General features: G+C 41.0%; 1 non-coding gene across 1 annotated transcript; it reads right to left on the minus strand.

The window, feature by feature from the left end:
- Positions 1-3,307: 3,307 nt before the first annotated feature.
- Positions 3,308-3,461, minus strand: LOC149230595 (5.8S ribosomal RNA). Its single transcript, XR_016248519.1, has one exon. It is a non-coding gene; the product is annotated as a 5.8S ribosomal RNA (ribosomal RNA).
- Positions 3,462-6,538: the final 3,077 nt, after the last annotated feature.

The raw sequence follows: 6,538 nt of genomic DNA on the forward strand, positions 1-6,538 counted from the left end.
TACCCAATTCATACAACCAAAAACATAAATTAAAATTAATATTTTTAATTTGTTTATTTTTTATTAAAAAATAAAACTAAAACTCTAATTATTTGAATTCCAAAAATATTATAAAAATTAGCAAATACCATAGGCTATCCAAGAATAACATATTGCCAAAGGTAGTTTTTTCGTTTTTCATTATCTTTCCTTTCTCAAGCTAGTTAGAACTCAATTTGTTGCTTTTGGAACGGATTTTAGTTTTGATTTAGATTAATGGCTTGAGCATAGGCACCCAAGTTCTCACCATGGGTCGGAAGGTATGCACATGCCTAGACAGAGTTAGTCCATGTTACTCTATTTTAGCCATGACCATGTTTATTAGTTTAGTTTTCCTCAGATTTTCGTAACATTTCTTGTTATCCAATATATCATGTATTTGTGTATGTGCACAGTGCCATTTTTTGAGGGTAGAAGGGGCGATCCAGAGCTGCAGGGGATGTGAAACCGACATCTCGATGCTTTTCCGAAGGTAGAATTTTTTGGTACCCTTGAGAATATATTTCAGTGGCTCAAGTTTGACGAATTTTCTGAGATTGCATGAAGGCTTGACGGTCCATTTTCAATTTACGGGCTTTGAAATTCTTCTTACTGGCATCTTTTGATCTGTGCTGTTTTTAACATTTCCCTGTTTTTTTTCTCAGTGAGCATAAAGCCCAAAACGTAAGATAAAAGTTTCTGATCACAGGGAGAATCCTAGGAATTCGATACGAATAAGACGAAGTATTAGAATCGGAACGCTAAGTAACACCCTTGAAGAAGGTGAACACATAGTTGGGCGTTGTTCCTAAATGGAGCTATCCTGAAAAGAGATTGACCATGGTGGAGAAAATTTGTGTGCAAGATGCCAGCGAGAAGCAAGTAACAAAGACTAGATTAGAGAAGATATTGTGCCGTTGTGGAAACATCATTTTTAGGCCTCATCTTTTCTACCTCTAGATCAGAAGAACTGGGATTTTTACAAGAATGGAAAAAGTCAGGTCTTCCTGAATCCTGTTTTCGATTAGAATACAGCTATGCCCTGCACAAAATCACTTCTTAATATTTCATCTAGTTGATCAAATTATAATTCAAGAGGCTTTTATTTCCACTCTGCACAGGACTTGTGCAAGGTGGACAAAGAGAAACTCTTAGATGAACAAGCTCTATGACTAAGATCTAGTTTTTGTTATACATACAGCCTCTCAATATCGATGCAGTAAACACGCCTTAGTTTGCATGTTCCTTGATAGAAAGAAAACCGCGCCAACCAGGGCTCTGCTGTAAAAATAAAACTAGCCAACTAGTTGCTTAACCAGAAATTTTTTCTCCCATTACATGGATAGTGTTCCCTTCAAGTGATTTTAAGACTCTATGAAATAGAGAGGAATGAGCTTTTGGTATTAGTTTATTGTTTACATAGAAGAAACATTGTAGATTAAGGGGCACATAACTTATAGTGTGATAATTAATTGTTCAACAATATTGTTGATTAGGACAAATACATCTTTCTAATGATGACTAGGAAGATAAATTTTCTAAACCTTTTCTATTCGCAAAAGCATTGATAAATGACTAATTTTTTCTTCAAAGGAAGTCAAAATATCTGATTCTGAGAAACAACTGGAAATATTATACTTGAATGACACACTGCTTGCTTACATGATAGATGGCAATGCCAAGTTTATTATGCATATATTTCGGCCATGGATTAACTGCTTTATCTTCTGTTCCAACTTGTTCTTCCACGGTTCTACAAATAGGCCAACTATGCTTCGTTTTTATAATATGAGAGAAATAATGATATGATAAACACACATATATATAGTATCAACACACAAACTTTACATATCATGATTTATTATGGAAAATCTCAATAGGAGAAAAACTAGCCTAATAATAAGGCATAAACACAATCATACCTTGACTTAAAAGCAGTTAAGCTAGCCAACATAAAGCAATTAAGCTAGCTAACGTCTTGGACAACCAAATGAGCCTTTTGTTCAACTCAAACACATTAATGGAGAATCCCCCAATTTTTTAAATGCTTCATCACATATAATCCATGGAATTTAATACCACTAACCACCATAACCATGTACCTAAAACCACCACTATCAAAAATGCTAAGTTGTGACCCGGGGTGGGCTTTGTGCACGTTCGTGCAGCTCGTTTGCCCAACTCTCCCTTGTGCCTTCATTTCAGTCGTGTGTGGGTGCCCATGTAAACTCGTTTAGGCGGGACGTTTGAGGGCGCCTGTGTAAACTCATTCGAGTGGGTCGTTTGAGGGCAGCCATGTAAAGTCGTTTAGGCGTCCATGTAAACTCGTGCAAGCAGGTCGTTCGAGGGTGCCCGTGCAAACTCGTTTGGGTGGGTCATTTGAGAGCATTCGTGTAAACTCATTCGGGCGGGTTGACCAACACCACGACCATACAGGTGCACACGGCCTGACCCAAGGGCGCATGCTTCATTCATCGACCACTGCAACGACAAACCGATAGGAAGTAATCCACTCGCGCTTGTGATAATGCAACAGCCCGTGTTGGTTTGCACCTCAAGTCGAGCGGCAGACCAGCCTGAGTTGTTCCACATCCAACTGAGACGCATCAACAGCCTCCATCCGCTTCCCTCCCGGTAATTTCAAGCACTCTTTAACTCTCTTTTCAAAGTCCTTTCCATCTTTCCCTCGCGATACTTGTTCGCTATCGGTCTCTCACCCATATTTAGCCTTGGACGGAATTTACCACCCAATTATCGTTGCATTCCCAAACAACCCGACTCGCCGACAACGCCTCGTGATGCGGCAGGGTCTCGACCCGACGACATTGTCACCCTCTCATGCGCCCCCTTCCAAGGGACTTGGCCCAAGTCCGCCGCTGAGGACGCTTCTACAGACTACAATTTAGGCAACGCTGCCACCCTATTTTCTTGCTGGGCTCTTCTTGATTCCCTCGCCGCTACTAGGAGAATCCTTATAAGTTTCTTTTTCTTCGCTTAATTATATGTTTAAACTCAGCGGGTGTTCTCGCCTAAGCCGAGGTCGCAAGTTGGAGCTAAATCCACCCTACTCAATGGGAGGGCAAGAGAGAGCAAAGTAAGTTCAAGCGATGCCACGAAAAGCCCGCATCAACTAATGCCGACTGCCCATCCAAGGGGACAAGATCACCACTCACTGACGCATGCCACGAAACATCGCTTGAGGTATTTCAGCCAACCGCACCGCATTGGGCACGGACGACCAGCTCCGCTGCTCCCTAACATATTGCAGGGAGCACGTTTGAATGGGATGTGATGCCTACACATACATGCCCTCGACCGAGGCCTTGGTCGCAAATTGTGTTCAAAAACTCGATTATTCACGAGATTATGCAATTCACACTAAGTATCGCATTTCGTTATGTTCTTCATCGTAACAAGAGCCGAGATATCTGTTGCCGAGAGTCATTTCCACGTATTACCGAAAAATCCGCCACAACACTAAATAGGGGCACCCCCCATGACAAATGTAAGGCTAAGGGCCAAAAGGATGAAAGGAAGAAAAACACATGAAAGAAAGAGAAACAAAGGTGTCTACCCCCTCACAGGAGGAGGCTCAAACAGAGAACAATCTTCCTGAGCCCCAAGCCCTCACAAAAAGGGGGTAAATGCATGGAACAACAATCGAGAAGGACTAGGGTGGCCACCTCGGGAGCTCGAACTGCTTTTAATCCTTCCCGAACACTAGTCCACAACAATTCCCCCTTTTCTCCGTAAAGCTAGGGACCGAAAAGAAGAAGGGAAGAAAACAAGGCGAAAGAAATAGAAATCAAACGCGGCTACCGGCTCACAAGGGAAGGCTCAAACAAAGCACAACCCTCCCAAGCCCTGGGGACGATGATCAAGAAGGACTAGGGTGGCCACCCCAGGAGCTCGCACTGCGTTTCATCCTTCCCGAACACCAATCCACAACAAGCCCACCTTTTCTCTGTTTTCGCTGTATACATCTTACATGCTAAAGTGTATAAACCTTCATATACGTCCTCATAATTCTTTTTGTCACGGAATTACCAATATGCTCTGCTAAGTGCATCTCTCAAAGAAAAATATGCTTTGCTAAGTGCATCTCTCAGACAACAATTGAACCTAACAATTGTTTCAAATGCAATGGAGGCCACCAAAAAGTGTTCCTTTGAAATTTTTCGAAAATCATAAAAATAATCATTGCGCTTAACTGATGGTACTAAATAGTGTTAATATTTTTTTATTGCACCAAGGAATCTATAGGTTGCATCAAATTTAACAATATTTAATCCAGAAGTATGATCATTATGATTGCAATAAAATTACAACTTCATCTCATCAAAAAAACTTTCTTAAATTCATACAGACTTCATGTTATTGTAAAACTGTTTTCCTTTAAGAAAAAATACAACCCTGCAGTGCATCCCGAGAAAAAGTCATACATTGTATATATGAGAATCCAAGTTAAGAATTTGTGCTCAATTGCTGGGCATCAAATTCCACTATTCTCAGACACCAGCTAACTGATTCACCGGTGGATCCCCATTGACCCACCAGCGTACTGCTTCACTTTACGTTACCGAAGTTGTGAGAAATAGTAAAACTGTCGCTAAGATGCCACAGTTTGGAAGAAGGAAGAATGAATGGAATGGTAGTATGGCTGCGCTTCATGCTTTTGCCCACAAACTTTCTAAGCTATTGAGATGGCATTCACTATAAGCGGGAGAGGTTGGATCCGAGAGGGAAGTAGGAGGTGGGTATTGGAGCTTTCTTGCTCTTTGCGCCCTCCTCTTTCTTCTTCTCATTCCCTTTACACGATTCCTTTGGCAGATAAGAAGAAGAATTCCCCTTAAAGCAACCTGCAATCCCTTTGAATGCACCCTTCATCATAACGTTGATCAAATTCAAACTGATAAACGCGCTCTGCCGCAATACAGAGTTGAAAGACTGCAATTGTTTACATAGATTGGCGCTGTAACAACTTATTTATATTCCGAAAAACGGCAAAGCTTTGCGTCGAAGGCAAGCTTATTTATATTTCAAAAAAGGCAAAGCTTTGCGTCCAAGACTAGTTTCCAGATTCAATGCTACATTTCGAGTCAACAAAAATTGTCATCATACATTTTTTATTATGTCATCATCATGTCACGTGGATTTTGTCAACCAAAGTTGGCCGTCGGCTCTTCTGTTCTGCACGCTTTGGTTACGAAGAATTTTATTCATTTCCTTCATGGGTAAGTTTACCAAGAATTTTAATTTGTATGGCCCATTTTTCTTTGTGACCAAGTCCTATGTATATTTTTTATTTAAAAACCATATTCTTATTAGTCCCTGCCATCTGGCAATGGCCAGGGACTATAGTAATCGATAATGCCCCTCTTAGCATTAGTTCGGTGGTTTGTTAATTCGACTAATCACGCTATAACCAAAGTTTCTCGACGAAGACCGATTCGCCCCGATTCGCCCTCCAAAGTTTTTCGATATAGATTTATTTTCCTTCTTATTTGGCCTCTTCCCGAGGCGGAAGAGGCTAGACTATATGTTATTTTGGTTTTACACTGTTCATTTTTTCAAAATGTTTTAGCCTACATAACTAATGTTAACATTAGTTTGAGACATCAAAAGTTTGAGACATTAGTTTGAGTTGCTTGCTTGCAGTTAGTTGCTCGGAGTCGCTGGCAGGTAGTTACAAGTGTATGTGAGAGATTACAGGTGTATGTGAGCATGTGTTACATGTATGTGAGCATGTGTTACAGGTGGATGGAAGATCTACGCCTCTTCCTAAAACTGTCTGAGCTGTCTGAGCATCTCCTGGATGCTCTGGTCTTCATAGAGTGCGAATGCTATTTCTTCTATCCGTCTGAGAGAGATAGCAGCTCTGGCTGGGCCTGTACCGAGTCTCCCGCTTCAGCATCGTAATGGATCGGCCCATTAGCAATCGGAGGATTTTCCCATTAGTAATTGCAGGATCTCGCGACGCTTCTTCATCGATTGGGGGAAAAACCCCGCCACCAACTTAAACGATGGGGCTGGCGAGCAAGCTGATCTCCTGGACCACCCCATCGTCTGCTTATGGTAATAGCTTCTTCATATAAGGTCTTAAACCCACCACAATACCTGGTTGTTAAGGCAGTGAACATAATTGGAAATCTGGTTTGTTTACAAGAGTTATTTCTAAATAGATGCTACAATCTGTGTGAACTTCCTCGGAGCATTGGAAACTTTCAAAGCTAAAATTCTAGAAATGGAAGAAAACTATAGTTTATCAGTGCTTCCACCTAGTTTTTCTAGACTTACTTCATTGGAGCATCTAAAATCAGGTGGGTGTCGCCTTCCACAGGATATTGGAGATTTTTCCTGCAAGTTTTAGCAGTCTTCCTCGATTAAATAAACTTTACATGCAGCACTGCACAGAACTCATAGAATTATCAACTTTTCCAAAAGAACTGCTTGAACTATTTATTGAAGATAACTTGCGGATTGCATGTGGCACGTAACAACAACTCATTATTGAGACCTT

This window comes from Pinus tabuliformis, chromosome J (genome assembly GCF_031772625.1).
Source record: "Pinus tabuliformis cultivar Carrire ecotype Pingquan chromosome J, CPIR1, whole genome shotgun sequence".
NCBI classification, from domain to species: Eukaryota; Viridiplantae; Streptophyta; class Pinopsida; order Pinales; family Pinaceae; genus Pinus; species Pinus tabuliformis.